The sequence below is a fragment of the Mercenaria mercenaria genome, chromosome 14, assembly GCF_021730395.1.
Source record: "Mercenaria mercenaria strain notata chromosome 14, MADL_Memer_1, whole genome shotgun sequence".
NCBI lineage: Eukaryota > Metazoa > Mollusca > Bivalvia > Venerida > Veneridae > Mercenaria > Mercenaria mercenaria.
Window position 1 is genome coordinate 39,604,473 of NC_069374.1, and position 27,128 is coordinate 39,631,600.

The window sequence follows — 27,128 nt, forward strand, 5'->3', positions numbered from 1 at the left end:
TTTTCAAATCAGGCCAGTAGTTTCATACAAGAAGTTTTCTGTATAGCCATATGGGAAAATGAGCCCCTCCCTAAGGCAGCCACTTTTTCAATGAATCAAAATTATTTGAAGGAATTTGTGTAAAATTATTCTGAAAACAGACCAGCAGTTTCTGATAAAAAGATTTTCAAAGTTCTATATAGGCATAAAATTATATGGAAAATAAGCAAAACCCCTTGGGGCCATGTTTTTCGCTGAATCAAAATTATTTTAAGGAATAAAGTAGAGGGTCACCCAAGGAACACTAGTCTTGTGTAAAATTGTTTTGAAATCAGTAAGTCCAAAGGACAGAAACAACAAAGGGAAGAAATTTAACCAAAAAGAAAAAAACAAACAAATTCTTACAAGGTACAGATATGTCAAAATACATCTAAAAATTGGAGGTACCATCCATGTTGTACCACAGAAAAGTGGTCTCAGTTTTTCCCTACGGCCAATACCGTATATTCGCGGCCATAAGACGAGTTTTCAATGATCAAATATTCAGTTTACATTCTTGGGTCGACCTATGGCTGCAATATCAAATGAAAATAATGTTTTTTGTCATTTCCCAACCGAGCGCCATGTTTGTTTTGTATAAATATCGGACGCCATATCTAAACAACTATGACCGGGACCGCATGCTTCCCAACCTTTTTTGACCCTCAAGAGGGGTTTTCATGATTTCTAAGTGGGATATAAAATTGGAGTCTCAAGTGGGAGGTTTCTCACACCACAATTTTTTGCGGCGGATACTATAAAATTGATGGTCTTTTTTAACCTTACTTTGATGGTTTTTGACCTTAGTTTACTAGATAAATAGGATTTATAACCAAATACAAGTTTTATCTTCATTGTATTTATTAAAATAATCATATCATAACAGGTTATGTATCATTATACATACAATCTATGTTGTGAAAGAGCTGTCGTTTCTTTTGTTCAAAGATGACACTGATGATTCATTCAATGATTTTGTACCTATATAGCTGAATAAACCCATTGTTCTACGTTGTCAGTAAGATTTAAGACGACAAATCAACATGGAAAGTTTTATTTTTCTAGTGTTTTTTGGCATGCGAAAACGAAAGTAGAATGCGACGTAAAAAGTACATGCTGTGAAATTTGCTAGATTAGATCGTCTGCCACTATTTTTTTATCATTCCCTCGTTGTTCGGAAGTTTCTGCGATAAATACACAAAAAAAATAACTGATTATGAATCTGTTTTTCCATCCAGTCATACAGTATTCAGTATCTAAATATAAACGTAAGTGTGGATGCCTACCATCCACTGAGAGTTCGAAATTTCGGCTTACTTGACGCTTGCGACCGTGCACTTTCAACTTAAATTTCGGCTCATAAAAACGTTTTGCAAATTATTTATGAAAACAAAATTGTGGCCTTGCATTTTTAGTTTATTCATTTAAATTTTAAAAAGTGTTTATAACTTTATCATTAAGTTATCGGTTATTTTCATACGGATGTAGAATGTATGTTTTCAAATTTTCAAGAATTTTCGACGCGTCATGTGCTTGGATAGTAGATATCTACGACGTAATTATAAATCGATTTTACTGAATTTGGTATCATTCTAAAGTTTATCTATCTTTTTTTATTTTCAGAAAGGAATAAAATAAATCTTGTAGATATAAAATATTTCAAGTCTGGTCAATTTTCATGGGTTGGTCGGCGATCGGCAAAGGGCAAACATGTATTCAATATTTAATTTCTAAAGGCCTAATGAGCACGTCGAAAATGTGCGATAATCAATCTACATGTTAAATGATTAGAACCTTTTAAATTAATTATCGTATAATTGGCCGTTTTCAATCATCTCTTCCATAAAAGGCTACATCTAGCTACACCGCCAACGTGCTAAAAAACGACAAAATTTCCATCTATTATTCCCAATTAAAGTATCATAAAACAGTAATTGATTGCAAAATCCTGTCAGTTCTTAATCAGTGTTATTCACGGTTGATGCACCCACGTGTCGGCCTGTTGATCAAAGCCGCTATAATCGACGGTACAATACACGGAACATGTCCTGCGGACATTGGCTAATCTGGCTGGTTTTGAAAGGGCAATCTATCAGAGCCATAACATCATAACAATGCCCTGAAGCTATTTTCATTACACATAACATTGGAAAACATTCAAATCGGGTTTTTTGAATGCTGATCGGGGTGATCGGGTTTTGGCTTCCTAATCGGGATAATCCCGATTGAATCGGGAGGGTTGGGAAGCATGGGATCGGTAAGACGGTTCGTAAACTAGTGACAATGTGTTCTTATGTTAAATTATATAAAGTATAATGGAACAGTTGCAATGCATTTGTTTGTAAAACAATAAATTAAATCTTTTTAAATATTTTCAAATACAACATTGAAAAGCTTTTACCGGGCATTTGTAATTTTTTATCCACTTCCGGCAAAAAGAAGTTTTTTGCAAATATCGGCAAACATAATTAACTAGAAGATGGTTTTGTAAACAAGAGGACCATGATGGTCCTGAATCGCTCACCTCTTCCCACATGACCCAGTTTTGAGTATGACGTCGTTTTTTTCTATTATTTGATATAGTGACCTTGTTTTTGAGCTTTATGTGACCCAGTTTTGAACTTGACCTAGATATTATCAAGATAAAAATTCTGACCAATTTTCATGAAGATCCATTGAAAAATATGGTCTCTAGAGAGGTCACAAGGTTTTTCTATTATTTGACCTATTGACCTAGTTTTCGAAGGTACGTGACCCTGTTTTGAAATTTACCTAGATATCATCAAGGTGAACATTCTTACTAATTTTCATGAAGATCTCATGAAAAATATGGCCTCTAGAGAGGTCACAAGGTTTTTCTATTTTTATACCTACTGGCCTAGTTTTTGACCGCACGTGACCCAATTTCGAAACTGACCTAGATATCATCAAGGTGAACATTCAGATCAATTTTCATGAAGATCCATTGAAAAATATGGCCTGTAGAGAGGTGAAAAGATTTTAATGATTTTAGACCTACTGACCTACTTTTTGACCGCAGTTGACCCAGTTTCAAACTTGACCTAGATATCATCAAGATGAACATTCAGACCAACTTTCATACAAATCCCATGAAAAGTATGGCCTCTAGAGAGGTCACAAGGTTTTTTATTATTTGACCTACTTACCTAGTTTTTTAGGGCACGTGACCCAGTTTCAAACTTGACCTAGATATCATCAAGGTGAACAATCTGACCAATTTTCATGAAGATCCATTCAAGGGTATGGCCTCTAGAGAGGTCACAAGGTTTTTCTATTTCAAGACCTACTGACCTAGTTTTTTTTCGCAGTTGACCCAGTTTCAAACTTGACCTATATATCATCAAGATGAACATTCAGACCAACTTTCATACAGATCCCATGAAAAATATGGCCTCTAGAGAGGTCACAACATTTTTCATTATTTTACCTACTGACCTACTTTTTGATGGTATGTGACCCACTTTCGAACCTGACCTAGATATCATCAAGATGAACATTCTGACCAATTTTTATGGAGATCCATTCACAAGTATGGCCTCTAGAGAGGTCACAAGGTTTTTCTATTTTTAGACCTACTGACCTAGTTTTTGACCGCACATGACCCTGTTTCGAATCTGACCTAGATATCATCAAGACGAACATTCAGACCAACTTTCATACAGATCCCATGAAAAATATGGCCTCTAGAGAGGTCACAAGGTTTTTCTATTATTTGACCTACTGACCTAGTTTTTGAAGGCTAGTGACCCACTTTCGAACTTGACCTAGATATCATCAAGATGAACATTCAGACCAACTTTCATACAGATCCCATGAAAAATATGGCCTCCAGAGAGGTCACAAGGTCTTTCTATTATTTGACCTACTGACCTACTTTTTGATGGCACGTGACCCACTTTCGAACTTGACCTAGATATCATCAAGGTGAACATTCTGACCAATTTTCATGAAGATCTCATGAAATATATGGCCTCTAGAGAGGTCACAAGGTTTTTCCATTTTTAGACCTACTGACCTAGTTTTTGACCGCACGTGACCCAGTTTCGAACTTGACCTAGATATCATCAAGGTAAACGTTCTGACCAATTTTCATGAAGATCTTGTGAAATATATGGCCTCTAGAGAGGTCACAAGGTTTTTCTATTTTTAGACCTACTGACCTAGTTTTTGAACGCAAGTGACCCAGTTTGGAACTTGACCTAGATATCATCAAGGTGAACATTCTGACAAATTTTCATGAAGATCTTGTGAAATATATGGCCTCTAGAGAGGTCACAAGGTTTTTCTATTTTTAGACCTACTGACCTAGTTTTTGATGGCATGTGACCCAGTTTCGAACTTGACCTGGATATCATCAAGATGAACATTCTGACCAACTTTCATAAAGATCCCACAAAAAATGTGACCTCTAGAGTGGTCACAAGCAAAAGTTTATGGACACACGCACGCACACACGCACGGACGGACGGACGACGGACGCCGCGCAATCACAAAAACTCACCTTGTCACTTTGTGACAGGTCAGCTAAAAAGCGCATGTCTTCCCCACTGCATAGTCGTATATGCAAGAAGTCAATAGGGGAGAAGAGCTAAAGTCAAAGAGACACTGATGGTTGGCTGCAATAGGGATCACCTATTTGGCATGTCCAATCATCCCACTAAGTTTCAACATTCAATAGGAGTCATCTCCTCTGCATGACCAATCATTCTGGGTCAAGTGGTTCTCAAGTTACTGAATGGAATTTGTTTTCCATGTTCAGGCCCATGTGACCCTGACCTTTGATCAAGTGACCCCAAATCAATAAGGGTAATCTAGTCTGCATGTCCAATCATCCTATGAAGTTTCAACATTCTGGGTCAAGTGGTTCTCAAGTTACTGAACGGAAATGGTTTTCCATGTTCAGCCCCCTGTGACCTTGACCTTTAATAGAGTTACCCTAAAATAGATAGGGGTCATCTCCTCTGCATGACTAATCATCCTATGAAGTTTCAACATTCTGGGTCAGGTGGTTCTCAAGTTACTGACCGGAAACATTTTTCCATGTTTAGACTCCTGTGACCTTGAACTTTAACTAAGTGACCTCAAAATCAATACGGGTCATCTACTCTGCATGTCCAATCATCCTATGAAGTTTCAACATACTGGGTCAAGTGGTTCTTAAGTTATTGATCGGAAATGGTTTTTCATGTTCAGGCCCCTGTGACCTTGACCTTTAACAGAGTGGCCCCAAAATCGATAGGGGTCATCTACTCTGCATGACCAATCATCCTATGAAGTTGCAACATTTTGGGTCAAGTGGTTCTCAAGTTACTGACCGGAAATGGTTTTCCTTGTTCGGGCCCCTGTGACCTTCACCTTTAACGCAGTGACCCCAAAATTAATAGGGGTCATCTACTCTGAATGTCCAATCATCCTATGAAGTTTCAACATTCTGGGTCAAGTGGTTCTCAAGTTACTGCCTGAAAATGGTTTTCCATGTTCAGACCCCTGTGACCTTGACCTTTAATAGAGTGACCCCAAAATCAATAGGGGTCATCTACTCTGCATGACCAATCATCCTTTGAAGTTTCAACATTCTGGGTCAAGTGGTTCTCAAGTTACTGACTGGAAATGGTTTTCCTTGTTCGGGCCACCGTGACCTTGACCTTAAACGCAGTGACCCCAAAATCAATAGGGGTAATCTACTCTGCATGACCAATCATCCTATGAAGTTTCAACATTCTGGGTCAAGTGGTTCTCAAGTTATTGATCGGAAATGGTTTTCATTGTTCAGGCCCCTGTGACCTTGACCTTTGACGGAGTGGCCCCAAAAACAATAGGGGTCATCTACTCGATAAGTCCTACCACCCTATGAAATTTGAAGGTTCTAGGTCAAATGGTTCTCCAGTTATTGATCGGAAATGAAATGTGACGTACGGATGGACAGGGCAAAAACAATATGTCTCCCCAGAGGGGGGGGGGGGACATAAAAATAAAGTAGCAATGACACTCGTTTGTAAAACAATAAATTAATTCTTTTTAATTATTATGAAATACAATGTCGTAAAGCTTTTGTCGGGTATTTGTTATTTTAATCTGCGTTCGGCAAAAAGAAAGTTTTAGCAAGTATCGGCAAACATAATTAAAAATACTTTGTAACAGTAGAACAAAAATGAACTAAATCCGTGTGAAAAACATGACAGACAGCAGGTGCCAGATCACATCGATATTAAAAGAATTTGTGGCTCTTTTATCTTTTGTCAAAGCGACATTTCCACCGACAAAGCCTGCGATTAATAATATGCACAGAAACACTGCACCACGCGACCCACCACCAACAGAAATAAATACTCGGTCGTTTAGCACTCCTATTATATACCAATCAAAATTTATTACTCAAGGTCAAGCATTTTTTTCATTGGTCGAAGGCGTGTCTTCAGTAATTATGCACATCGATTGTTGTAACAGTTTCGTAAATATGTCAGATACCTTTATGATGAATTCATACATGCCATATTTTCAGACGGTCAATAAGGGAGATTTGCCTCAACAGGGCTTTTTTTAAGGGAGATTTGGGTAAAAATAAGGGAGACTTTTATTCGCTCATTTTTACGCGCTAAATAGCCGTTTTCATGAAAAAATCATCATGTTTTTTATATTGAATTGATGAGTGGAGCCAACAGTTGTGTACAGAATGCATGATTATTACTTACAGCACTTTAATTAATCCAAGGAAATTCAGAATTCCATGAAAGATTGAACCAGTAACTTTGTTTTTGCTTTATGTGTTGATGCTTCTGCATCTGGAGAGAGTGATCTTTTTCACATGTTTAAGCATACAATACTCAAAAGATTGCGGAAATATCGTGTCAAAATAGTCTTTTAAGGGCAGTCATTTCTTTTCAGAAATGAAGTTGTTAAAACAAAAATGAAAGTCGTTCTATTGCTGGATTGTCCATATTTAGATTAAAACTTCATGTATTTAAACTGGGAATTCTTCTCCCGTTAATTATTGCAACATCACAAAGGAATGGCAGTCAATTCTTTGGGCAGTATGAATTGCAATTTATTTCACTTATCCGAATTTATGTTTGTCCGAAATTCTGTGTAGTCTGACATTAACTAGCCAATTTTTGTTAAATCGTGGTTGATTTTTTGCATGTTGTGCAAGTATTTAAACTCGGTGTTGGCACTAACTTGTCTCATCTTCTGATGGCTCGATAAATATTGAGGTCAGCGAAAAAGAAAGTACACTTTGGCAGGTGGCAGTAAAATGACGTAATTTTAAGACTGGTTTACATATTGTTTCTACTAATCAGTCTAAAATCTCGAATGCACATGTTTACAATTGCCTACGGGTAAGATTAAATGGTTAATTGTTTGCAGATGGTGACAGTAGGTGGAAAGACAATTAATATCTCAGGCGTGTATCTCTCGATAAACAAGCTAGGGATTATAGACAACTATCAAAATTTTGTTTGAAGAGTATTTCCGGGCTACTCAATATTGAATTTCAAGTATTTTCTAAAGGTCTACATTGGGTCCGAGATACGATTTTTCAAAAGAGGACTTTTTTTCTGAATTTATTTTTTTACGGGAGGTTTTCATGTCCCGGCCGGAGACCGGGAGATATACTGAAAATATGGGAGAAAAAGTCTCCCGGCGGGAGATATGGCATGTATGTGAATTCATTCTTGTCTTGATTTCTGTTTGAGATATAAACTGTCATAAAAGTGTTATATTTCACGCACGCATTGGATTATCTGTTATAATTTTGACTGAACTGTGACAAAATGCCTAAACGGAAGCGTGTTGCATATGACAATGCATTCAAAATTTGTGTAATAGAATTCGCAGAATCTTCTAATAATTGTGGGGTCAGCGAAAACCTTGTAAGAGACTGGTGTAAATCCAAGGACAGAATTTTTGAAGGTCCTAAAGGACAGAAACGTCGTGTAATATGTTTGAGCCCATACGTCCCGGGGAACACAACCGTTCATACTATAGGTGATAAGACAGTGTCAGTGAAAACTACAGGTCATGAAAAATCACATTTCACAGTAATATTGTCGTGTATGGCAGATGGAACTAAACTAAAGCCAGCTGTAGTGTTCAAACGGAAAACTGTGCCAAAGGAGAAATTTCCAGTCGGAATATGTGTTTACGTGCAACCCAAGGGCTGGGTTGATGAAAGTGTTTTAGGTCAGTGGTTAAATGATGTATGGTTCGCTTGGCTAGGAGGCTTAATTAATAGGAGGTCGTTACTAGTATGTGTCATGTTTCATGCTCATTTAACAGACAAAGTGAAGGACAGACTTAAAGAAAAGGGCAGTAATTCCAGGAGGCTGCACCTCCGTCTTGCTACCATTGGATGTGTCATTGAATAAACCGTTCAAGTCTCATGTTTATACCAGTTGGAATGAATGGATGGTAAACGGTCCCCGTGAGACAACTAAGGCTGGCTGCCAAGTCTTAGTACAGGTGTGAATGGATTGTTAATGCTTGGAATCAGATATCATCAGAAATGGTTATGAAATCATTTTTGAAGTGTGGAATATCTAATTCGATGGATGGAACACAGGACGATGCATTGTTCGAGGAACTCACCTCCTCGTGCAGTGTAACTGACAATGTTGACAGTGTTGATGATTATGATGATTATGATGATGTTGAGTGTGATGACTATGTGTATGTCCCGGCTGAGGAGTTAGCCAACGAACTGTTCAACAGTGATGACGAGAGTGACTTTGAGGGATTCTAAATTAAAAATGTGTTTGAACATGCAGTAAAATATCGGTTACAGATACTTATGTTTATTGTAGCTTTGATACATGTAACATGTTTTAAATGTTATGAATGAAATATCTTATTAATAAATTAAAGATATATGCTTTTCAAACAGTAAAGGATAATATTTTTATTATAAAAATAAAATTTATAATTTGAATACTTTGTTATATGTTGTTTATATAATTATGAAGATATTTATATTCCTCTACATGAGCATTGAACATACTTATACCCCTATGAAATATCTTAAAAAATTGCCCTCGACTTATGGCCGAGTTCAGGTAAAATACCAGCTTTCTCCCACCAAATTATAACCCTCAACTTATGGCCGAGGTCGACTTATGGCCGCGTATGTACGGTAATAAAAAAGTTACTAAATAAGCTATTTATAGTAACATAAAAGGGAAGTAATTAAAAAAAATTATTATAAGTGAACAAAAGAAGGATCTGCCAAATAAAAAAACAAGTGCACTGCAATGCAACGCAAATGCAGAGCAATATACACACAAAACAAAGTCATATGACCTTTGACCCCTAAGTTTGACCTTGACCTTGAAGTGAGTCATCCGAAATATGCGCTCTGCACGTCATTTCGATGAGATGAACATTTATGTCAGGTTTCTTTGAAATCCTTCAAGGGGTTCAAGAGTTACAGAGTGGAAGGGAAATTGCTAACCAACAGACAGACAGACAGACACCGAGGCGATAACATAACACGTCCCTTCGGGCGTATAAAAAGGAATCGAGATCTTATGATGATACAAGTTGTGTGCAAGTTTGGTTAAAATCAAATCATAAATGAAGCTGCTATTATGCACACAAGGTCAAAATAGCTAATTTTGGCCCTTTCAGGGGCCATAACTCTGTAACCTATTATGGGATCTGGCCGGTTTAAGAAAGGAACCAAGATCTTATGGTGACACAAGTATTGTGCAAGTTTGATTAAATTCAAATCATAAATGAAGCTGCTATTGTGCAGACAAGGTCAAAATAGCTAATTCTGGCCCTTTCAGGGGCCATCACTCTGGAACCCATAATGGAATCTGGCCAGTTCAAAAATGGAACCAAGATCTTATGGTGATACAAGTTATGTGCAAGTTCGGTTAAAATAAAGTCATAAATGAAACCACTATCGTGCAGACAAGAAATTGTTGACACACACACAATAGCAAATTCTGGCCCTTTAAGCGGTAATAACTCTAATAACATGATGGGATCTGACCAGTTTTCGAAAGGAACCGAGATATAATGCCAAGTCAAGTTTTGTACAAGTTTGATCAAAATTTCTTGCAAAATGTGGTCTCTATCGTGTTCACAAGAAATTGTGGACTGATGGACGACGGACGAAGGGCGATCACAAAAGCTCATCCTGTCACTATGTGACAGGTGAGCTAAAAATATATTAACTAAAACTATCACTGAAGGTGATTCATACACCAACTTAAGACTTGTTTGAATGGTCTGTGCTCAAAAAGACTGCTTTAAATGCAATATATTAATTCTGTTTGGATGAGTCATAGCTCTTGTTTCAAATATAAACAAGAAATGTAAAGCTCAAAGGGCAACAATGTTGTACCTATTATGTGTTATCACACAGCATCATTCTCTCAATTATTTTTGCCAAATAAAATAAAATGCTCCAAACAAGTCAAAATTATGGTCCAGAAATGATCAGACATGACATGACTGCAATATGTGAACTATGCATTTGAGATACGTGCCAGGGCACTAATATACAGTCTCACTAGGGCGATCAATCCTGCCAATTGAAAAATTAATCGCACTGTCACAGCCTCATACTAAAACAAGAGCTGTCGGATGACAGCGCGCTCGACTATTCGAAGAATTGATTGAAGAATGGGGTCAAAATATTTCCATAGATTTTCAGACAAAAAAAAATAAAATGGATTAAACAAAAATTTTTCCTGTATTTGTGGATTTCGATTAGTCTTGCACTAAGTGGCAATGTGTGACCATGATGGCAAATATGTTATTAAGTTATATGTTAGGCAAACACAGACTTGTATGAAAAGTTTAACTAATTTCCAAGTCCAAAAAGGGCCATAATTCAGTCAAAATAGTTGACAGAGTTATGTACACTTGCCTACAGATGGAAATCATGTTGATATACTAGTGTTAACAGTTTCAAAGCCACAGTTCAAATATTTTGACAAAAATGTCAAAGTCCAAAAAGGGCCATAATTCAGCCAAAATAGTTGTCAAGAGTTATGTACTCTTGCCTGCAGATGGAAATCATAATGATAAACAAGTGTTTAAAAGTTTAAAAGCCATATGTCAAATAGTCTTGACAAAACATGGACATATATGAAAACAGAACCAATTTCCAAGTTCAAAAAGGGCCATAATTCAGCCAAAAAAGATGACAGAGTTATGTACTCTTGCCTATTGATAGAGACTATAATACTGAACAAGATATAAAAGTTTCAAAGCCATATGTCAAACACTTTACACAAAATATAAACTGGTACCAAAAACTTAACCAAGACTTCTAAGTCAGAAGGGGCCATAATTCAGCCAAAATGCTTGATGGAGTTATGTACTCTTGCCTACAACTGGATATGGTGATGGTAAACAAGTGTTGAAAGTTTCAAAGCTTTATCTCAAAAGACTTTGTCAAAATGTAGACTGGTACGAAAAACTTAACCAAGATTTCTAAGTAAAAAAGGGGCAATAATTCAACCAAAATGCTTGATGGAGTAATGTACTCTTGCCTACAACTGGACATGATGATGGTAAACAAGTGTTGAAAGTTTCAAAGCTTTATCTCAAAAGACTTTGCCAAAATATGAACTGGTACGAAAAACTTAACCAAGATTTCTAAGTCAAAAGGGGCCATAATTCAGTCAAAATGCTTGACAGAGTTATATACTCTTGCCTATAACTGGACATGGTGATGGTAAACAAGTGTTGAAAGTTTCAAAGCTTTATCTCAAAAGACTTTGTCAAAATGTGGACTGGTACGAAAAACTTAACCAGGGTGTGACGCCGACGCCGATGCCGACGCCGACGCCAATGCCGATGCCGACGCCGTGGTGAGTAGGATAGCTCTACTTATTCTTCGAATAGTCGAGCTAAAAAATGACTCTTCTGTTTAAATTGGTCACTCCCTAATAATTACAAGGGAACGAAAGGACTTGTAATTTTCAAAGGTAAAATAAAGATACAATTTTTAAACAAGAAAGTAGCCTCAGAATGAGCTAAAGCTACCAACACACCAAGTTTTATCTCATTCCTAAATAGCATAATTGAGTAGAAATCAATTTTCAGAAACACTGACCTCAACCTTTCCAGTGGCCAATGTAATCGAAAGCTAGGTCATTATATAAGTTTCCTATACACTAAATATGGTAACAAAATGTCAATTCAAACAATTTACTATAACTATTGAGACATCATACTTGGTGAAGCTGTCCCTCTCTCAATTAGTTATGTTGCAAGTTCCTATTGAGTCATCATACTTACTTGGTGAAGCTGTCCCTCTCTTTGTGTTAGTTATGTTGCCAGTTCCTGTTGCGCCATCATACTTACTTGGTGAAGCTGTCCCTCTCTTTGTGTTAGTTATGTTGCCAGTTCCTGTTACAACATCATATTTACTTGGTGAAGCTGTCCCTTCCCCCCTCTGTTAGTTATGTTGCCAGTTCCTGTTGCATAATCATACTTACCTGGTGAAGCTGTCCCTCTTTTTGTGTTAGTTATGTTGCCAGTTCCTGTTGCGACATCATATTTACTTGGTGAAGCTGTCCCTTCCCCCCTCTGTTAGTTATGTTGCCAGTTCCTGTTGCGCCATCAAACTTACTTGGTGAAGCTGTCCCTTTCCCCCTCTGTTAGTTATGTTGCCAGTTCCTGTTGCGCCATCATACTTACATGGTGAAGCTGTCCCTCTCTTTGTGTTAGTTATGTTGCCAGTTCATGTTGCAACATCATATTTACTTGGTGAAGCTGTCCCTCTCTTTGTGTTAGTTATGTTGCCAGTTCCTGTTGCAACATCATATTTACAATCGAACTTCGATGGCTCGAACTCGAGGGTCCAGTGGAAATTAGTTTGAGTTTTCCGTTGTTCGAGCCATCCAAATGGCGGCCATTTTGAATTTTGGAATTCGAGGGCATTATGTGTTACAAACCTTACATCGTAATATATTGTCATATTGTACCTAAATGTGTGTATGATACGATGATAAATAAAAAACGAACGCTGAAATATGCTTTATTATTAATTTCTAACATGACATAGATACGGAAAAAACACAGATAAAACACTAATTATAAGAATTTGGTGAAGACAACATCAAATAGAAAGACATGAATAGCAAACCTTTTTGAATCATAGTCCAGTACAAATATTATCAAATGTATTGCTTTCCAGTAGCCGACTTAGCTATCCCTCCGTATCCGGGTCCTTTACTAAGTTGTTCAGCCATGCTAAAGCAGTATGAAAGTTGATGTCGGATCTTCCTTTTTTATGCAGAAATAATAAAGACAAACGTAGTATGTACATTGCTCAATCATTTTAAATAATTTTATTCGTATAAATCAAAGCCCATTAAAGCGTTGCAGTAAACGAAAGTCACTTTGTTTAATTTGTTTGTCGTATACCGACGCTAATTACGTAAGCGTGTGAAAATTATGCACGCGCCAGTTAAAGGGGAAGCTTGGCGAATGTCAGGCAGAGGTGTGAAAAACTTTGTAAACACAAGCCATTCCGGCAAAAATTGTCTGTTCGACTGAATAGGTGTAATTATCACTGTAATTAAGCCAAGGGGACCACCAAATGAGTTCGAGAGTTCGAATTATCGAAGTTCGAGCGATCCGAGGTAGAACTATATAGAATAAAGAAGGAATAAATTCGGGACCGGGCGAAGAGTTCGAGCGATCCCGGGTGTTCGAAAGATCCGAGTTCGAGCCATTGAAGTTCAAAAGTACTTGGTGAAGCTGTCCCTCTCTTTGTGTTAGTTATGTTGCCAGTTCCTGTTGCGACATCATATTTACTTGGTGAAGCTGTCCCTTTCCCCCTCTGTTAGTTATGTTGCCAGTTCCTGTTGCACCATCATACTTACTTGGTGAAGCTGTCCATTCCCCCTCTGTTAGTTATGTTGCCAGTTCCTGTTGCGACATCATATTTACTTGGTGAAGCTGTCCCTATCTTTGTGTTAGTTATGTTGCCAGTTCCTGTTGCAACATCATATTTACTTGGTGAAGCTGTCCATCTCTTTGTGTTAGTTGTGTTGCCAGTTCCTGTTGCAACATCATATTTATTAGGTGAAGCTGTCCCTCTCTTTGTGTTAGTTATGTTGCCAGTTCCTGTTGCGACATCATACTTACTTGGTGAAGCTGTCCCTTTCCCCCTCTGTTAGTTATGTTGCCAGTTCCGTTCCTGTTGCGTCATCATACTTACTTGATGAAGCTGTCCCTTTCCCCCTCTGTTAGTTATGTTGCCAGTTCCTGATGCGTCATCATACTTACTTGGTGAAGCTGTCCCTCTCCTTGTGTTAGTTATGTTGCCAGTTCCTGTTGCAACATCATATTTACTTGGTGAAGCTGTCCCTCTCCTTGTGTTAGTTATGTTGCCAGTTCCTGTTGCGCCATCATACTTACTTGGTGAAGCTGTCCCTCTCTTTGTGTTAGTTATGTTGCCAGTTCCTGTTGCGACATCATATTTACTTGGTGAAGCTGTCCCTATCTTTGTGTTAGTTATGTTGCCAGTTCCTGTTGCAACATCATATTTACTTGGTGAATCTGTCCCTCTCTTTGTGTTAGTTATGTTGCAAGTTCCTGCTGCGACATCATATTTACTTGGTGAAGCTGTCCCTCTCTTTGTGTTAGTTATGTTGCCAGTTCCTGTTGCAACATCATATTTACTTGGTGAAGCTGTCCATCTCTTTGTGTTAGTTGTGTTGCCAGTTCCTGTTGCAACATCATATTTATTAGGTAAAGCTGTCCCTCTCTTTGTGTTAGTTATGTTGCCAGTTCCTGTTGCAACATCATATTTATTAGGTGAAGCTGTCCCTCTCTTTGTGTTAGTTATGTTGCCAGTTCCTGTTGCGACATCATACTTACTTGGTGAAGCTGTCCCTTTCCCCCTCTGTTAGTTATGTTGCCAGTTCCTGTTGCGTTATCATACTTACTTGGTGAAGCTGTCCCTCTCCTTGTGTTAGTTATGTTGCCAGTTCCTGTTGCGACATCATATTTACTTGGTGAAGCTGTCCCTCTCCTTGTGTTAGTTATGTTGCCAGTTCCTGTTGCGCCATCATACTTACTCGGTGAAGCTGTCCCTCTCTTTGTGTTAGTTATATTGCCAGTTCCTGTTGCGACAACATACTTGGTAAAGCTGTCCCTCTCTTTGTGTTAGTTATGTTGCCAGTTCCTATAGAGTCATCATACTTACTTGGTGAAGCTGTCCCTCTCTTTATGTTAGTTATGTTGCCATTCCTGTTGCGAAATCATATTTACTTGGTGAAGCTGTCCCTCTCTTTGTTTTAGTCATGTTGCCAGTTTCTGTTGCGTCATCATACTTACTTGGTGAAGCTGTCCCTTTCCCCCTCTGTTAGTTATGTTGCCAGTTCCTGTTGCGTCAACATACTTACCTGGTGAAGCTGTCCCTCTCTTTGTGTTAGTTATGTTGCCAGTTCCTGTTGTGACATCCTATTTACTTGGGGAAGCTGTCCCTCTCTTTGTGTTAGTTATCATTATTATATTACTACATAAACTAAAGCTTTATCACTTCACAGATAACTCACTGGAATTATTTGAATCATATCTGTTGAAAAGAACTCAGCTAGTTAAAATTAGAAATTTATATTCTAAAAAACTGCTTGTAAAGTCTGGAGTTCCACAAGGCTCGATTTTAGGACCCTTACTATTTATATTCTATATAAATGATATGACACTTATTTCAGACACTATTAATATTGACATGTATGCTGATGATTCCACTGTGCATAAATCCAGAGTCCCTCTCTCAGTTATATTGTCAGTCTCTATTGAGTCAACATACTTACTTCGTGAAGCTGTCCCTCTCTCAGTTATATTGTCAGTACCTATTGAGTCATCATACTTACTTGATGAAGCTGTCCCTATCTCAGTTATATTGTCTGTACCTATTGAGTCACCATACTTACTTGGTGAAGCTGTCCCTCTCATTTATATTTTCAGTACCTACTGAGTCATCATACTTACTTGGTGAAGCTGTCTCTCTCTCTCTATTAGTTATATTGTCAGTACCTATTGAGTGATCACACTGACTTGGTGAAGCTGTCCCTCTCTTAAGTAAGTTATCTTGCCAGTTCCTATTGAGTATCCATACTTACTTGGTATAGCTGTCCCTCTTTCTATTAGTTATGTTCCTACCACCTACTGAGTCATAATACAAACTTGGTAAAACTGTCACTTCTGTTAATTATATTGCAAGTACCTATTGTGCAACTGGTGAAGCTGCCTCTCTGTAAATCAGTTATGTTGCCAGTACCTAATGGGTCATCATACTTACTTGGTGAAGCTGTCCCTCTCTCAAGTTATATTGTCAGTACCTATTAAGTCAACATACTTACTAGGTGAAGCTGTCCCTTTCTCAGTTATATTGTCAGTAACTATTGAGTCATCATACTTACTTGGTGAAGCTGTCCCTTTCTCAGTTATATTGTCAGTAACTATTGAGTCATCATACTTACTTGGTGAAGCTGTCCCTTTCTCAGTTATATTGTCAGTAACTATTGAGTCATCATACTTCCTTGATGAAGCTGTCTCTATTTCAGTTAAAATGTCAGTACCTCTTGAGTCAACATACTTACTTGGTGAAGCTGTCCCTTTCTCAGTTATATTGTCAGTAACTATTGAGTCATCATACTTACTTGGTGAAGCTGTCCCTTTCTCAGTTATATTGTCAGTAACTATTGAGTCATCATACTTACTTGATGAAGCTGTCCCTATCTCAGTTATATTGTCTGTACCTCTTGAGTCACCATACTTACTTGGTGAAGCTGTCCCTCTCATTTATATTTTCAGTACCTACTGAGTCACCATACTTACTTGGTGAAGCTATCCCTTTCTCAGTTATATTGTCAGTCTCTATTGAGACATCATACTTACTTGGTGTAGCTGTGTCTCTCTCTATTAGTTATATTGTCAGTACCTATTGAGTGATCACACTGACTTCACCAAATTGTCCCTCTCTTATGTAAGTTGTCTTGCCAGTACCTAATTGGTCATCATACTTACTTGATAAAGCTGTCCCTCTCTATTAGGTATGTTGCCAGTACCTAATTGGTCATCATACTTACTTGATAAAGCTGTCCTCTCTCTATTAGGTATGTTGCCAGTACCTAATTGGTCATCATACTTACTTGATAAAGCTGTCCCTCTCTCTATTAGGTATGTTGCCAGTACTTAATTGGTCATCATACTTACTTGATAAAGCTGTCCCTCTCTCTTATTAGGTATGTTGCCAGTACCTAATTGGTCATCATTCTTACTTAATAAAGCTGTCCCTCTCTATTAGGTATGTTGCCAGTACCTAATTGGTCATCATACTTACTTGATAAAGCTGTCCCTCTCTATTAGGTATGTTGCCAGTACCTAATTGGTCATCATACTTACTTGATAAAGCTGTCCCTCTCTATTAGGTATGTTGCCAATACCTAATTGGTCATCATACTTACTTGATAAAGCTGTCCTCTCTCTAATAGGTATGTTGCCAGTACCTAATTGGTCATCATACTTACCTGATAAAGCTGTCCCTCTCTCTATTAGGTATGTTGCCAGTACCTACTTGGTCATCATACTTACTTGATAAAGCTGTCCCTCTCTCTATTAGGTATGTTGCAGTACCTAATTGGTCATCATACTTACTTGATAAAGCTGTCCTCTCTCTATTAGGTATGTTGCCAGTACCTAATTGGTCATCATACTTACTTGATAAAGCTGTTCCTCTCTCCATTAGTTATATTACAAGTCATACTTGGTGAAGCTGTCACTCTCTTGAATTATTTATATTGTCAGTACCAGTTGTGTCATCATATGTACTTGGTCAAGCTGTCACTCTCAATTAGTTATATTGTCAGTACCTACTGAGTCATCATACTTGGTGAAGCTGTCCATCCCTCAATTAGCTATGTTGCCAGTACCTTATGGGACATCATTCTTACCTGGTGAAGCTGTCCCTCTCTCTTTTAAGTATGTATACTCAAGAGGCACTTGAAACATAAATGAATGAGAGAGGGGCACCTACACTCTGTACTTACTTAGTGTAGGTGCCCCTCTCTCATTCATTTATGTTTCAAGTGCCTCTTGACGCTACATACTTATTTGGTGAAGCTGTCCTTCTCTCTTTTAGTTAACTTGCTAGTTACTGAGTCATACTATCTATGTGTATGTGTCCCCTTATCTTATATTTACACTGCAATATGCTTATTTGGCGCAGCTGTCCCTCTATCATTTAGTTATACTTTTAGCACCTAATGAAGCATCATACTTACTTGGTGTAAATGTCTCCAATGTTGTTTTTAGTTAGGCTGCAGCATACTTACTTAGTGAAGCTGCTCCTCACTCTTTTAGTAATACTGCAAGCACCTATTTAGATATACTTATTTGGCATAGGTGTCCCAGTCTTTTACTTACACTACTATTATCCAATGATTCATCATACTTACTTGGCACAGGTATCCCCCTGTCTTTAAGTTACACTGTTTGAACCTAATGAATCATCATACATACTTGATGTAGGTGTCCCTCCGTGTTTTAGTTACACTGCTAGTACCTAATGAGTCATCATACTTACTTGGTGTGTGTCCCTCTGTGTTTTAGTTACACTGCTAGTACCTAATGAGTCATCATTCTTACTTGGTGTGTGTCCCTCTGTGTTTTAGTTACACTGCTAGTACCTAATGAGTCATCATTCTTACTTGGTGTGTGTCCCTCTGTGTTTTAGTTACACTGCTAGTACCTAATGAGTCATCATACTTACTTGGTGTGTGTCCCTCTGTGTTTTAGTTACACTGCTAGTACCTAATGAGTCATCATTCTTACTTGGTGTAGGTGTCCCTCTGTGTTTTAGTTACACTGCTAGTACCTAATGAGTCATCATACTTATTTGATGTAGGTGTCCCTCTGTGTTTTAGTTACCCTGCTAGTACCTAATGAGTCATCATACTTATTTGGTGTGTGTGTGTTCGGGTTTAACGTCTTTTCAACAATTTTTCAGTCATATAAACGACGGTGTCTACTTGTAGCAGTGAGCACAATGCACAACTTTATAGTGCTGCCTCACTGGAATAAGGCCAGAGTTTTTTATCTTTCGTTTTACGGGAGATTTTTGAAAAATGAGCAGGGGGAGGAGGGAATAAAAATAAAAATAAAAAGCTTGAAAGTGAGCATCTCGGAAAAAAATGAAAATAAAACAGAATTTTTAAAGATTTTTTTATTTTGATGACTTTTTGTTTCAAGTTTTGTTTACTTGTGTTTGTGTCCAGTATTAAATATTGTGATGTATTGTTATGTTTTAAGACTATAAAAGCCATTTATACAGGATGAGCATTGAATAAAATTTTGTCGAAATGTACATGCCAGACAATTATTTTCATGCATGCTTGTGAATAAAGTGCTTCAGTCATTGTAACTCACACTGGCAAGTCTTTAAAATTCAGAAAGCTTGTTTTACTTAATTTAAGTGGAAGACAAAAATTATTTAATCTGTAACAAAAGCCACAGTGAATTTCAGTGACATCAAGTAGAGACTAAACATGTCTGGTGTAAAGTGGTTTAGTAGTGTAGTAGTTTTGGTGGTTTGGTTTGCTTGCATCTTCTGCTGTGTAAAACCCGCTTTTTATAAGTTTAAAATTTACTTATTGAATCTTTCACGAATATCATCTTTAAGGAGGTAACTTTTCAGTTTATGCCAGCTCATAATATACTGGGTTTTATCAGCAAAATAAAGTATTTAATAACTTTGAATAACAGTCACAGTGCAGATGACAAGGTGTTTTTTTTTCAGTGATGAAAAACAAAAGATAATCTAGCAAAAAGTAAACTGAAAATTTACCTCATTTAACTCTGTAATTTGCACCTTTTTATAATACACTTAGTTCAAGTACTGAAGTTGTATCACTTTTTGTCAAAATATTGTCTCCAATGAAAAGTATTCTTTATTCTTTATACACTTATGAATTCTATTGAAGTTACAAAAGAAATGGACCATCTGTCTGAGATTTTGCCAACACTACCAGCTGCTTTATTTAGACAGTCCTAAGCCTGTGTAAAGTGTGAGGGGTCACCATTGAAATAAAAATGTAAAAAAAAAATCTGCTGGTACAAATATTTATTTTTCTGCAAACAATGTCTTGAATAAAATTTAATGTCAAGGCACCTTTGATATTGTATTACCTTTCTATGGCAAACTTTTAAGTTGAATCTATTGAAAACAATATGCGAGGAAGACAATCTTTAGACAATTTATAGATATGCCAGACTACACTTTAGTATTACTAGTAATTTAATCATTTAAATGAAGTTTACCATCAGCTCAATTTGGACACAATAAGCATCGTCCATCCACCCGTGTTGAAAGAGAGAAAAAAAAACGTTAAAGATTATCGGTAATTATTCAGTTGATAAACTAAGTAATTGACCTTGTTTTCATGATCAATTTACACCGTCTCAAAGAGCTAAAATTAAGAAGTGTGTCAGTATCGTGGAGATCAAAGCGGTATTTTGCTCGAGACTGTCATGGCATTACGTCATGTTTTCGCGCCATGTGACACATCAGTGTCTGATCGTACCGCATCGGTTCTTAAAATTGCTGAGAAATAGAAATCAATAAAAAGTTTCTTCTTTAATTTGTTATCAAAAGCGAATGTGCTATATCCGGTATAAAAGGTAAATGTCTCAAACGATAGTTACTATAGTGGATATCCTACCTCTGTGACCTATTTGCCCTCAAGGAATTTACATTATTGTTTGACAAGAAAAACTTTTAAATTGTTGGTCAAAAAATACAAGTACAAAGATTCATTTAAAATTTATTAAAAACCGCAGTGACATCACATTGCTTTATTTTAAAATCGCATTTCTATTTACGTTCACGAGGTCACGTAACCTATTCTGCTGCACTAACAGAAATCTGTTTGCCAAAAATCGTTTTACTCCATGTATTGTAATTGCTGCCGCTTTTTCATTATTTAAGATTTTTTTATTCTGCTTTTTGTACTTTCTGGTCAAAAGTCTGAATTTTATGCCCATAGTATTCATCATTTATTTACTTTTAGAAAGAAATAAGTAACTAATATCGCGCTGTTTGAATTTTTACAAATGATTATATGAAAATTCGACTGTTTTATAGAATTTTGCCTACATTTCTGTCGATATCTTATTAAAATCATTATAGAATTCAAGTAGTATTATTTCTCAAGGGGTGTTGAAAACTTGAAGCAAAAATGTTAAAAAATGAATGCACTATGCACGGTTTTTGTGTACGTGTCGATGTAAATTAGATATTACGATAGGTCATACGTGCTTGTGGAATGGAAAATTACCGGCATGAGTCGTTTTGATATCTTTACGATTCGCGGGTAAATTCCAGTCAATCCAGGTAGCCACTGAACCATCTCAAAGTTTGTTGACGTTTTGGAGATGTAATTTCTGAATTTTGGTAAAGTAAGGACGTAAAAAAAACACTCGCCCGATCGGTCGAGTACACAGCGATGTCTACTCGTCCTACTCAGACTTAACTCGCCAAATCGAGCGGGCGAGTAGACTGCGCGCGTTAAACTTCCTTCCAGTGAAATTACGTCCAGGTGAAATACACTAATTTTATTTTCTTTGGGGCTGTAAACAACCGACCGGCGGAAAAAATAAAATAAAACTCAGGAAAATGAATTGTAATTTTATTCCATTTTTGCAATATTTAGGACCGGCGCTCCCCTAAAACGAAAAATAAAAAAACTCTGGCCTAACATACCGTAGACACGAGGCATGACACCCCACCCAGTCACATTATACTAACACCGAGCTGACCAGTCCTAGCACTATCCTCTTAATGCTGAGTGCCAAGTGAGGAAGCTACTAGTACCATTTTTTACCTCTTTGGTATGACACAGCCGGGGATCGAACCCACAACCTCCCTCACTCGAAGTGGACGCTCTACCACTAGGTTACCGAGGCAATTATTTAAACCCCCAACTGGGATATAAAAGCAGGAAGATGGCACTGGGGCAGGTTTTTACATAAAATATGCATGGTAAACATCAGAGAACCCTTTTTTGAAATCCTGAAAGAACTCCTGAATGAAAAAAAATTAAAACATGCACATTTATACTTTGATATGTATCATTTCTATTGGTGCATTTAATTTTTTCAAACAAGAGGACCATGATGGTCCTGAATCACTCACCTATCCCCACATGACCCAGTGCTGAACTGAGTATGACGTCGTTATTTCTATCATTTGACATAGTGACCTAGTTTTTGAGCACATGTGACCTAGATATCATCAAGATAAAAAATTCTGACCAATTTTCATGAAGATCCATTCAAAAATATGGCCTCTAGAGAGGTCACAAGGTTTTTCTATTATTTGACCTAATGACCTCGTTTTTGAAGGCACGTGACCCACCCTTTTTAAAATTGACCTAGATATCATCAAGGTGAACATTCTCACCCAAATTTTCTTGAAGATCTCGTGAAAAATATGGCCTCTAGAGAGGTCACAACGTTTTTCTATTTTTCGACCTACTGACCTAGTTTTTGACCGCACATGACCCAGTTACGAACTTGACCTAGATATCATCAAGCTGAACATTCTCACTAATTTTCATGAAGATCAATTGAGAAATATGGCCTCTAGAGAGGTCACAAGGTTTTTCTATTTTTAGACCTACTGACCTAGTTTTTGACCCCACGTGACCCAGTTTTGAACTTGACCTAGATATCATCAAGGTGAACATTCTGACCAATTTTCATGAAGATCCATTGAGAAATATGGCCTCTAGAGAGGTCACAAGGTTTTTCTATTTTTAGACCTACTGACCTAGTTTTTGACCCCACATGACCCAGTTTCGAACTTGACCTAGATATCATCAAGGTGAACATTCTGACCAATATTCATGAAGATCTCATGAAAAATATGGCCTCTAGAGAAGTCACAAGGTTTTTCTATTTTTAGATCTACTGACCTAGTTTTTAATCCCACGTCACCCAATTTCAAACCTGACCTAGATATCATCAAGATGAACATTCTGACCAATTTTCATGAAGATCCATTGAGAAATATGCCCTCTATAGAGGTCAAAAGGTTTTCCTATTTTTAGACCTAATGACCTAGTTTTTGACCCCACGTGACCCAGTTTCGAACTTGACCTAGATATCATCAAGGTGAACATTCTGACCAATATTCATGAAGATCTCATGAAAAATATGACCTCTAAAGAGGTCACAAGGTTTTTTCTATTTTTAGACCTATTGACCTAGTTTTTGACCCCATGTGACCCAGTTTCGAACTTGACCTAGATATCATCAAGGTGAACGTTCTGACCAATTTTCATGAAGATCTTATGAAATATATGGCCTCTAGAGAGGTCACAAGGTTTTTCTATTTTTAGACCTACTGACCTAGTTTTTGACGGCACGTGACCCAGTTTCGAACTTGACCTAGATATCATCAAGATGAACATTCTGACCAACTTTCATAAAGATCCCACAAAAAATGTGACCTCTAGAGTGGTCACAAGCAAAAGTTTACGGACGGACGCACGGACGGACGCACAGACGACGGACGACGGACTCTGCATGATCACAAAAGCTCACCTTGTCACTATGTGACAGGTGAGCTTAAAATGTCAAGAAAGTATACTTATAGATTTTTTTAAAATCTCAACTGTCAAAAATTTGAATTTCCCGGGAGGGGCTTAGAGGTCATAACCTCAGACAGCAGAGAAATGTAAACAGAATAAGCATGTGGTTTCGTTTATCAACAAAAATACTGCAGCAGAAGATTATTCACAACATTCACAGTCACCTCTTTTTACCTGCTTTTTTATCACCTTTGTGTTTATTTCAGAAAATGATTTACACTTATTATGTGCATGAAGTGAATAAATACTTATTATATAACTTGTAAATGTAGTACATAAGTGTTTATTTACTGTAGCTTGTGTTAGATAAATAAGTTGTAATTTCTGACTGTTCTGTTTCCACAGTAACTATTTTCCATTTTCCCCACTCAATGCATTATTTTCAATTGAATTTGGGAATAATCTGGTATGAAAGTCCAGTTGCAAAGTGCCACAAACTTATCAGTAAATTTGATGCCATGAATGTGTATTGTTTTGACAGTCCTCCCTAATTGCCTATTATCTTGACTTTCTTGATAATACATTGTCAGACTAAAACAGGCCTCCAAAAATTCCGCCAAATTTTTATTTCATGTCTTGACACTGTGTTTCACAGTCCTAGTGTTACATTCATATTGATTAATTTGGACTTAATTAAATAATTTCTCAAACGAAACAACATATCAAATGAGAATAAATTTTGCTTTGTTGACTGGAATGATAACATTGATAGGGAATCTACTTCCAGTAGAACAGTGTCTTATAAAAGAAATCCCACTAAAACTTATCAAGTACCTGTGAAGAAAAGAAAAACTAGTGATTTTAAAGAAAATATTTACAAAAATTGGATTAATAACTTTTACAACTGAAAACAGCAAGTAAGTTGCATGCTCTTCTGTATTTTGAAAGATCGTCTGCTACAAGCTACCTGTGTTTACAATGGTTATTTTTAGCTACTGCTTCTGAGTAACAAAATGTAGCTCCTCCCACTATTTTCTGTCTGCCCCTGTAGGAAATGTTGGGGGTTCAAGTGTCCCTCTGTGTTTAAGTTACACTGCTAGAACCTAATGAGTCATCATTCTTATTTGGTGTGTGTCCTGCTGTGTTTAAGTTACACTGCTAGTACCTAATGAGTAATCATTCTTACTTGGTGTAGGTGTCCCTCTGTGTTTTAGTTACACTGCTAGTACCTAATGAGTCATCATTCTTTCTTGGTGTAGGTGTCCCTCTGTCTTTTAGTTACACTGCTAGTACCTAATGAGTAATCATTCTTATTTGATGTAGGTGTCCCTCTGTGTTTTAGTTACCCTGCTAGTACCTAATGAGTAATCATTCTTACTTGGTGTAGGTGTCCCTCTGTGTTTTAGTTACCCTGCTAGTACCTAATGAGTCATCATACTTATTTGATGTAGGTGTCCCTCTGTGTTTTAGTTACACTGCTAGTACCTAATGAATCATCATACTTATTTGATGCAGGTGTACCTCTGTGTTTTAGTTACCCTGCTAGTACCTAATGAGTCATCATTCTTACTTGGTGTAGGTGTCCCTCCGTGTTTTAGTTACACTGCTAGTACCTAATGAGTAATCATTCTTATTTGATGTAGGTGTCCCTCCGTGTTTTAGTTACCCTGCTAGTACCTAATGAGTAATCATTCTTACTTGGTGTAGGTGTCCCTCCGTGTTTTAGTTACCCTGCTAGTACCTAATGAGTCATCATACTTATTTGATGTAGGTGTCCCTCTGTGTTTTAGTTACACTGCTAGTACCTAATGAGTCATCATACTTATTTGATGTAGGTGTCCCTCTGTGTTTTAGTTACCCTGCTAGTACCTAATGAGTAATCATTCTTACTTGGTGTAGGTATCCCTCTGTCTTTTAGTTACACTGCTAGTACTTAATGAGTCATCATACTTATTTGATGTAGGTGTCCATCTGTGTTTTAGTTACACCGCTAGTACCTAATGAGTCATCATACTTACATACATGCCATATTTTCAGATGGTCAATAAGGGAGATTAGCCTCAACAGGGCTTTTTTTAAGGGAGATTTGGGTAAAAATAAGGGAGACTTTTATTCGCTCATATTTACGCGCTAAATAGCCGTTTTCATAAAAAATTGACTCAAGTGTTCCAAGCAATTGGAGGGAGACGGACGGACCAAAACCCAAGGCTTGTGTACAAAATGCATTGTCATATTACAGGGAGCTTAAAATGTCAAGGAAGTCATACTATGATATTTTTCAACTGTCAAAAATGGAATTTCCTCATTAAGGTTCTTAAAGGGAAAATATGGTAAAAAAAAGGGAGATTGTTATTCGTTTTCGCCAAATAGCGCAGGAAAATTATTAACTTTCAAGTCATCTTTTACTGAATTATGATGACCCAAACAGTTGTGTTTTTCAAAAATGCATGATTTACTTATAGGCATGAAGTTAAATCCTAATATAATTGAAATTTCCATAAGATTTACGGGTAGTTTGTGTTAGATTGTTGATTTCTGCACTTCTGGTCAACAGTGATCTTTTTCCATTTTACAGCATACAATATTCAATAAGGGGATTCGGTGAGTCATTCATGTCAAAACAGTCTTTTAATGGGCCATCAATTTCTGTTTTACACCACTAAGTGCAATTGTCTTGATTTCTTGAAAAACATTCGATAAAAGGCTCAAAAATTTACAAATATTTAAACATTCCTGCACTTGACCCTTTACCCTAACATGCTTTGATTAATTCTTAGATGAGTATTTGCCACGAAACAACATATAAATAGATAAATGAATTTGTTGATGGTAAAAAAGAGGGTTTAAAAGTGCTAAAAAAGAACCTCAAAAACTCAAGGTCTGTGAACGAAACATCAAAAACTAGGCTTTTAAGACAATACTTTCATTTAAAAATTTTTAAAAGAAAAAGGAAAGTTGATGGCTCTTGTGCGACTTGATAAAATGTGCTAAAAGGGGGCTGCGTCTGTTACAATGTTTTTTAGCTGAGTGGCTTTGATAAATAAATGTCATCCCCCCACTATTTCTCGCCGGTAAAATTTGTTAAAGTCCTCGTGGTATAAAGTTTCCCTGCTTCGACCCCGATGATCATCATACATGGTTAGGTCGCTTTTTGGAGTACAGAGACAAAGCACTTTTTGGTGTAGGTCATCCTCTTGTGACCGCTATCCTAATGAGACATTGTTTTGGTGAGTGCCCCGAGCCTGCGTTGAGTAAATCTAGGTGTGCCCCGGGTTAGTTCACTGCTGTACCAAAGAATACTTTTTATCTTGTTTTTAACAGCTATACCATGGTAATCCTTTTTATGTAGACGCCCCTTTGGTTTTATCCCTGTAGTACCTGATGACTCTCTATTTATGACCCTCTTTTTTAGACGATAGGGCTGTGGCCAAGAATGATCTTTTGTGGATTGGGGTGCTTGTCTGACTGATAATTGGTCCTTTCTTGGTGAGTTCCACATGTGTTAGTCACTGCTGTACTAATGAG

At 37.2% G+C, this 27,128-nt stretch overlaps 1 protein-coding gene across 1 annotated transcript in view; it reads right to left on the reverse strand.

The window, feature by feature from the left end:
• The window catches only part of LOC123527416 (mitofusin-2-like), a 371,163-nt gene that overhangs the window by 191,391 nt on the left and 152,644 nt on the right, over window positions 1-27,128 (reverse strand). The window lies entirely within an intron of this gene.